Source organism: Elephantulus edwardii, unplaced genomic scaffold, assembly GCF_000299155.1.
Source record: "Elephantulus edwardii isolate Elephantulus edwardi_28Jun2011 unplaced genomic scaffold, EleEdw1.0 scaffold00211, whole genome shotgun sequence".
NCBI classification, from domain to species: Eukaryota; Metazoa; Chordata; class Mammalia; order Macroscelidea; family Macroscelididae; genus Elephantulus; species Elephantulus edwardii.
In genome coordinates this window covers 3,514,167-3,523,194 of record NW_006399961.1, presented here as the reverse complement: position 1 = coordinate 3,523,194, position 9,028 = coordinate 3,514,167, and the positions used below count along the sequence as shown (strand labels likewise).

The following is a 9,028-nucleotide window of genomic DNA, read 5'->3' as shown; positions in this document are numbered from 1 at the left end:
GGGCGGGGAGGTCCGGGTGGGGATGGCGGCGCCAGGCGGGCTGCCGAGGTGGCAGGGCGGGGGAGGGGGAAGTAGGTGCTGGTGCCCGGGTGGGGTCTACGGAGGCCGGGGCGGCGAGTGACCGCTGGGAGGACGGATCGGAGTCTTCGGGGCCACCTGAGTGGGTCAGGGGAGAGGCTTGCTCGGTGGGCCAAGCGCCAGGCCACCGCGCCCAGGGCACAGAGTGGGGACGTCCGGGGAGCCCAGCCCCGGGGGTGTGGGAGTGGAGCCGTGGGGACCAGCCACCCATCCCACCCCTTCTAGTCCAGTCACCAAGCCCGCCATAGGGCTGGGCGTCTGACTCTTTCATGGAGTTTGGTGACCCAAAGGACTGTTTAAAAACCAGTCTTATGAGGCGTATTTGGGGAGAATTAGCAAAGCTTTTTGCTCTGCTTGAAGTCGGCTCCTGGAGCACGAATTTATTGGGCATAGGAATTACTGGGCGGGAGTCAGTTATCAACAGCTCTTTACTTTTCCTCCCCCAAAGCCTTTTCCAATTGATTTCTCTTCGGGGATCATGCAGTCTGCTAACAGCCCCCATTTGGGGGCTGAATGAAGGATGCAGATCAATGTTTTGTCAGCCCTACTACTTTTGTAGAATGAAATATAATAATCTCAGCCACTGTGCTTAGATACTTGGGCATGTTCTTAAAAATCTTACCCAATTTATAAGAAGGAAATAGGACAATTCCCACTCCCACCCCCAACTGATTTGTTCAGTGTCATTCACACAGTCATGATTTGAATCCAGGTCTTCCTTTTGAGTTGGTGCTGCTTAATCATTGGAATGGGAAGGAAACTGGGGTCCAGGAAAGTTAAGCAACTTGCCTGCTCTCAGTAAAGCTGGTTGGTGCTGAGGCAGAGTCAGAAAGCCATTACACTTGTACCTTTCCCTGTACCTGCTCTCTGGTGTCTGTCTGGCACTGGGCTGTGCAGTAGGGATGCTGCTGGTGGCCTTCCAGTTATGTGGTTTTGTGTTGTTGTTTTTTTTTTTTAAAAAAAAAAGCTGTGTTGCAATCCTGAAGACATATGGTTGGAGTCCACCAGTTGCCCTGCAGGAGAAACATGGATCCATGCGATTCACAGCCTCTGAAAACCTTCAGCTATGAGTTGGTCCCACAGCACACAACAGTCATCAAGTCATAGTTTATTTAAATGACACCTCTCAAAATGGCTTCCCTATGATGCCTCTTATGGAGCTTAAAGACAGCAAATAATTGCAATAAGAGGCATTATGAATGGAAAACAACAAAGGCGGGGGTGGGAGAGAAAGGACAAGTCAATTGTCATTGATTTGGTCGGACTCAGGGCAAGCCCATGTATGTCAGAGTGGACCTGTACTCCCTAGATGGCTCATATGGTTACTGTGATACTCTGCTCTTAGCAAGTTGGAGATTCAAGCTCACCCAGAAGTACCTAGGAAGAAAGGAGCTGGCAATCTGCTTTCAAAAACTCAGCCATTGAAAAGCTAATTGTATGTGTGTGTGTATGTGTGTGTGTGTATGTGTGTGTGTGTGTTGGGTTGAGAGTCTATCATGTGCCAGACCAATGTCTATTAACTCCTAGAAGTCTGCCTTTCCTAGGGGACAGGAAGTGACCATTGCTTATATTGCTCTTTGTAGCTTACCTTATAAAGTGCTTTTAAAAATCTCTGGTGAATTAATGAAACCATGGGTGCCTGCCTTCAAAGAATCTGCATCACAGAGAAATGTGCAGAGAGATTTTACAGGCTAAGTATGTCACTTAAGATTATAGACCTTTTCTCTATTTTCAAGGAGGAAGGTCTGTCCCTTAAGGGTTGTAACTTTCTAATAAATTCATTATTACTATTTACCCTTTAAAAAAAAGGAATATAAAGGGAATTTGAAAAGCAAACCATGAAGGGGAAAGAAGTGCAGGCAGAATGTTCCTTCACCGGACATGTTCTCAGGAGGGACCAGTCTCTGGAGGATGTTGAACATGCTTGATAAATTAGAGGGTCACAGAACAGCAAACAACAAGTACTGGCGATGTTGTAAAGAAACTGGAACCCTTCCTTATTCACTCACTGTTGGTGGGAGTGTACCATGGTGCAACCATTGTGGAAGGCAGTGTGGTGCTTTCTCAAAAAGTTGCCAATAGAGATATTTGACCCAGCGATTCCACTACTGGGAATATACCCTAAAGAGACTATACCTGCCACCCAAGCAGATATATGCATACCCATGTTTATCGCAGCTTTGTTCACAATAGCAAGGAGTTGGAAACAATCTAAGTGCCTATCAACAAACTAATGAATAGAGAAGCTATGGTATATTCACACAATGGAATACTATGCTGTAGTGAAATACAAGGAATTCATGCAATATTATTCAAAATGGGTGATCCTGGAGGATATTATGCTGAAATATCTCAGTCACAAAGGGACAAAAACTGCATAGTGCCACTGTTGTAAAACAGGGCTGACATCGGGGTTGGGGGGAGACTGAGAAAGATGGGTTCATTGAAACAGATGAGGGAGAAAATTGTTTAAAAGGGATATGTGATTAGGTATTTTTGTCATGACAGGAGTCCAGAATGGAGGCTGCATAGTGGAGTGGACTTGGGGGAAGGAATATATAGCAATGAAAGAATTTTACTTTTCAAAGAGAAGAGTGAATTGGGGGGAGGGAGGGATGGGCAGGGAGAAAAGTGTAACAATAAATGAATGGAAATCCTCAGTCTCTGTAAACTTTCATTAAAATTAATAATAATTAAAAAATTAGAGGGTCAGCAAAAAAAAAAGACTCTGAATGAGATGATGGACACTGGGGCTGTGGCAGCGGCCTCCAGCATGGCAGCCGTTGAGAAGATGACGCAGGACCAGAAACCATATCTTTCTGTTACACCTAAGGTCCCTGTGAGTTAGAATTTGTTCCTTGGCACCTGATAAACAATACATGGGGAAAGCTGACACAGAAGAGAACAGGGAGGATATTTCTGCTGCAGAAATGAGATGAGTTCAGAAAGAGTGTATCCTGAAGATGGAAGAAAGAGAGGGGCTGGATGGGGGCAGGTCCAGATTGTGGGGGGCCTGAGAAGCCAATCAGGCAAGGAAAGGAGTCATTCGTAGGGAGGGGAAACCAGAGAAAATTACAGGCTATAATCATCTGCTCCAGCAGAGAGACGGGAGGAGCATCACCACTTCTGCTGGTTAATTGGAACTCCACTGGGTTAAAGGTCCAAACTCACGAAGTCCAGAAGCAACACAAACCTAGTGTATAGCAAATAGGCATTATTTAAAATGCACACTTTGGTGAGAGCTGGCTGAGGTTGAAATGGCATCAGCCCCAAACAAAGAGTAGGGTATTTATCCACATTGGCCGATTGGGGATAGTCACAGCAGTTTCAAGGGCCTGGGGCCATTTCCCATTATTTCTGCACTCTCTGTTTTATCTCCTGAGATGTGCCATAAAACCCTGTTAAGAGGAGAACATTAATTAGATTATTTACTCTTTCCTGGAACACAGGGATGTATACAGGTAGGGTCAGAAAGTCCACAACATGGAATCCTTTGGTTTTAACATTGTAGTGGGAGTCTCATAGTTAGCTCAGGGGAGATTGTAGAGGGAAAGTGAAGACCAAACCTCAGAAGCTGAGAGAAGAGCATTCTTTTTAAAATGTTGTTGTTGTTATGTGCTGTTGGGTCACCTGAGCCTCATAACAACCCTATGTATGGCAGCTCAGAAACCTTCCCTGTTCTGAGCCTAACTCCGACAAACAACTTCCATTACCCTACTTTCTGTATCAATCTATCTCATCTGGAGTCTTCCTCCCTCCTACACTGTCCCTCCTGAATGATGTCCTTCTCCAAGGACATGTGCCTACTGGCCGTATGCCCAAAGTCTGAGATCGAGCATCAGAATCCTAGCTCCCAAGAAGAACCTTAGTTTCACCCTCTCAAAGAGAGACCTATTGGTTTTCTTGGCAGTCCGTGGTAATGCTAAGGTAAAACTATGCCCCCTTTTGTGTGAAGTCTAGTTAAAGAGACCACCCTCCTCCAGGCAGTGCAAAGGGCAGAGACAGGGCTTGCTAACTTGTGAAGGCTTTCCAGGGGCCTCAGCAGGGCTGTGTGACCTCATGAAGTGGCTTCAGCCTCCTCTCTGCCTTCTGTAAAGCTTGTCTCTAGAAACCTGTCTTCTTATTAGGTGAATACACTCAGAGAAAAGAAAGGCCCTCAGAGTGTTATATAAAATATTTACATACTTAAAAGCCAGTTAGCTTTAGAATAGGAACTTTATCAACTTTCTGTTTCTATTGCAAAATGAAGGATTAAGGGGCAGGAGGTTGGGGGGAGGCAGGAAATGGTGCTATTTTCAGGGTCTACTCGTCAACCTTTTCTTCCAAGAGGTTGTGTTACGATTAAAGCACAAGCTCTGGGATAGAGTGACTTGAGTTCAAATCCAGCTCCACAGCTGCACAGGCATTGCAACTTCTCTGAACCTCACTGTCTTCATCTATAAAATGGGGTTAATGAGAATTCACGTCACAGGATTGGAGTGATCCTGGGAACATAGACTCGGAGGGTTAAGGGAAGCCGGTAGAATTTGCAGAGCCACAGAGTGAAAGCATAATGCACAAAGCTTCTACATCCAGATTTACATTTTTTTTCCCTTTCATCATTATTTCTAGAAGCTTCCAGCACCATATGTAGCTTACAAACCGCAGACTACAACGTTTTCCAGCTTTATAAAGGGGGCAGTGTTCCCCGTAAAGGGTGGAGCCTCTGAGCGGGCTAGCATGGAAATGCATCTTCTATGGCAAAAGAAACCAAGAGTTCGTGGGGTTTTCCATTCGTCCACCCCACTTTTTGCACCAGCATTTAGAGAAAGCTTCTCCTCTTCACCCCGGCTTTCCTTTCTGCTGTCCATTCCTCCTCTCCTGAAGCCTGTGGGGTGGTCAGGAATGTGGGTGGGGAGGAGGAACAGCCACAAGCATCTTTCTCCTTCTCCAGCTTCTGCTTCCCACACACCCCAGGCAGCACCAAAATTAATCCACTGCCGTCAAGTTCATTGCCACTCAGAGTGACCCTGCAGGACACATCAGCTGCTCCACGGGCTCTGCAAAGCCGCCAGTCTTTATGGACACAGACTGCCATATCTTTCTCCCGTGGAACAACGAGTGGTTTCAAATCTCCCGTCTTTTGGGGCAGCAGCCGGGTACTGTAACAACCAGGGCTCCCATCCTCAGACTGTGTGGCCATAAATTGTGAGGAAGTGATTTGTAATCCTAGTGCCCTCCTCATTTTCCACATTTCCACTATAGGAACTGAATAGACCAAATATTCTGACTCATAGCGACCCTGTAAGGACAAAGCAGAACTGACCGTAGTTGTTTCCACATCTGTAATTTTTACAGCAGTAGACTGTCTCAACTTTCTCCCACCGAGTGGCAGCTTCCAGCTAAATGTTGTTTGTTCTTGTGTGCAGTCAAGTCGGAAGCGACCCATAGCTTATCCTCAAGCATTTTTTCAGAGGCAGTAATTTGGAGCTCTTGTGACATGTTATCAGGCTGGTCCAGTGGCAAGAAGTTGTGCTGCAACCCTGAGGGCACACAGTTCAAGGCTACCAACTCCTCCATGAGAAAAAGAAGGGCAATCTCCTCTTACACAATTAATGGCCTCAGAAAGCCCACAGGAGGGTCAGCTATGGGTCAGATCCAACTCAAAGGTACACACAACAATATCATGTGAGGAGATTGTCCATCCTCCCGCGGAGCAGCTTCTGAATTCAAATCTCGTGCTTTTGGGATTGCAGAGCAGCTTCTTACCACTAGTCCACCAGAGCTCCCTCCAGCTCAATTGTTGTTGTTGTTGTTGTGTACCATCGAGAAGAAACCAGTCCATAGCTAGTCCTCCAGCATATTTTCAGAGGCAATAAAGCTCATGGGAGAATATTGTCCATCATTCTCCTGAAGAGCAGTTGGTGAGTTCAAACCTTGTGCCTTTAGGATTACAGTGCAGCTTCTTACCACAAGGCCACCAGAGCTCCCTCTGTTTTACTAGAGGGACTCATTAAAGTTGACCACCCTCAGAGGCCAAGGCCTAGGCCTGAATGACCTACAAAGAACGTGTATGGTAAAGGTGGGTCCTGTTAGGTAAGAGAGAACAAAGAAAATAGGGTGAGAAGTCTGGGGAGAGAACAGGATAGAATCCAAGCAGCATGTAAACCAGCAGCCAACAATTAACCCTCCCAGCAGGAAGCAGTGAAGTTCTGCCGAAGGCTTTTCCTACAACGTTCTCATGAGCTCAGGAGGTGCTAAGACTGAAAACTAGGAAACCAAGAAAAGGGGGGATCTGGTCTCACCTCTCTCTATCTATGATACATTCCCCCTCCTCTCTTGAGAATATTTCTTTTTCTCCATCTTTCCAAGAAAGATCAGATTGTTCAGGAGGCTGGACTTTATGAGGATGAATGTGGCATCAGGATTGGAGGAAGACACATCAACAACCTGTGTTATGCAGTTAACACAATCTTGGTTGCTAAAACTGAGGAGGATCTGAGGCATTTGCTGCAGAAGGTCAAGGACTATAGACTGCAACATGGATTGAAGCTCAACATCAAGAAAATGAAGATTCTCACCACGGGGCCAATTGGCAGCAACATGATAGATGGAGAAAAGATTGAGATTGTTAACAGTTTCAGCTTGCTCAGCTCCACAATCAATACTCTTGGAACCAGGAAATCAAAAGACAAATTGTGTTAGGAAAATCTGCTCTCAGGGACTTCTCCAGAGTGGTGGAGAGCAATGACATCAGTCTAGAGACTAAGGTGTGCCTGATACAGGCCATCATCTTTGCAATTACTTGCTATGCATCAGATAGCTAGACAATGATCAAAGATGGCAGAAGAAGACTTGATGCCTTTGAGTTGTGGTGCTGGAGAAGAGTATTGGACATACTGTAGACTCCTAGAAGAACAAACAGATCTGTCCTGGAAGGGGTAAAACCAAGCTGCTTCTTGGAGGCAATAATTTTGAGACTCTGTCTCACATATTTTGGACATGTTACCAGGAGAGGCCAGTCCTTGGAGAAAGATACCACGCTTGGAAAGGTGGAGGGACAGCACAGAAGAGGAAGACCCTAGATAAGATGGATTGATAAAGTAACTAGGGTAATGAGACTAGGTGTGGAATAGAGTGAGATTGGCTCAGGAGACAGCAGGATTCAGAGCTATTGAACATAGGGTCAGTATGAGTTGTAGTTGACTTGACAGCACATAACAACTCTATCTTTAACTATTCCTCTGACTGTTTTGCATGTTCTTTCCTCGATTTCACACCATTCACCTTCAAGATATGCTCTGTCTACATCTTGTGGTTAATAAACCAGCCTTAGGGGAACTCCAGTGCTCTGGACTCTAACATTAGCAGGGGGAATTCTTACGCTAAAAGGCTCTTCCTTTGCAGTTAGCCCTGAAAAGCCAGCACCAACCTTCTCAGACTCAGTGTTTCACCCTCCTGAGAGACTCCCCCAACAACAACAGGGGAAGTTGTTGCTAAGTGCCTTCGAGTGCTACTCACAGCGTATGAACAATAGATCTGAACTCTGTCCTATCCTGCACAGTCCTTACCATCTGCAACACCCTTAAGCCTATTGCTACAGATGCTTTATCAATCCGCCTCAGTGAGGGTTTTCCTCTCCTTTCCAAGCATGATGTCCTTTTCCAAGGAATAGCCTCTCCTAACAACACGTGTAAAACATGAGATAAAGCTTCACCATCCTTGCCTCCAAGGAGCAACCTGGCTTCACGCTGTCTGGGGCAGACCTTCTTATTGTCTTGGCAGTCTGTAGTCTGTTCAATACTCTTCTCCAGCACCACAACTCAAAATCACTGTCATCCTCCTTCATTGTCCAGCTCTCAGATGCATAGCAGGTGATTAGAAAGACAATAGCTTGAATCAGGTGCACTTTAGTCTTCAAAGTGACATCATTGCCCTTCAGGACTTCAGAGAGGTCCCTGTTAGCAGACTTTCCCAATGTAATTCATCTCCAGATCTCCTAATTGCTGGTACTAAGTGTGTTGACTAAGGGAGGATCTGAGCAAGATGGAATTTTCAATCTTTTCTCCATCTCTCATGATATTGAATTAAGGCCTTTTCTTCATGTTGAAATGTAACCTATATTAAAGGATGCAGTCCTTGATCCTCTGCAGCAAGTACCTGATTCAGGCCCTCCTTACTTTCAGCAAGCAAGTCTGTGGCATCTGTATAACGCAGGTTGTTGATGAATCTTCCTCCAGTTATGACGGCACATTCTTCTTTATGAAGTCCAACTTCTTGAATCATTTGCTCAGCATGCAAGGAAGGAGAGAGTGGTACAAAGTAGATGATATGTTTTCATGTGCCAGTTGGGGCACTGCTGGACTGTGGGGTGAGTATGTAACATTTTGATGTGGAACTTCTTCTTTTTTAAAAAAATTGTACTAGTTTATTTACAAAATTCAAATACATTGTTTTCCAGAACAGATTCTTCCAATTGATATGGAACTTCTTCATATTGCCTGTGATGATTATTATTGGGTGTCAACGTGGCCATGCTGCAAAGTCAAACAGAACTATGATGTTGTTATACACCAAGTCTACCAGGACCCAGGACCCATAGTGACCCAATGAACAGCAGACCTGAACTTCGCCCAACCCTGTGCAGTAAACTCTAGCCTCTGTGATTTTAATGAAGCAGCATTAAAGATAGGATCCCCCAATTTGTTCAAGGGGAGGTCTCCTCAAGGGCGTGGCCAACATGGAAAATATGTCTAGACTCTGGCAAAACAAGATACTTTTCTCTTTACTCTGCCATCTGGTTATGTGGCTCCTGACCACTGGGCTTGAACCTGCCATATTTGTCAGCTTTGGACTCAAAACCAGCAGTCTTTGCCTTTTCTGAAACAGTGCTCTGTGACCCTTCTTCTGGACAAATATGGCAAGGACAAATAAGCCCTGCTCCCAGACAATGACCTTTGTATCCTCTGAA

At 45.4% G+C, this 9,028-nt stretch overlaps 1 pseudogene; it reads left to right on the top strand.

The window, feature by feature from the left end:
* Positions 1–9,028, top strand: part of LOC102850238 — a 99,288-nt pseudogene that overhangs the window by 461 nt on the left and 89,799 nt on the right.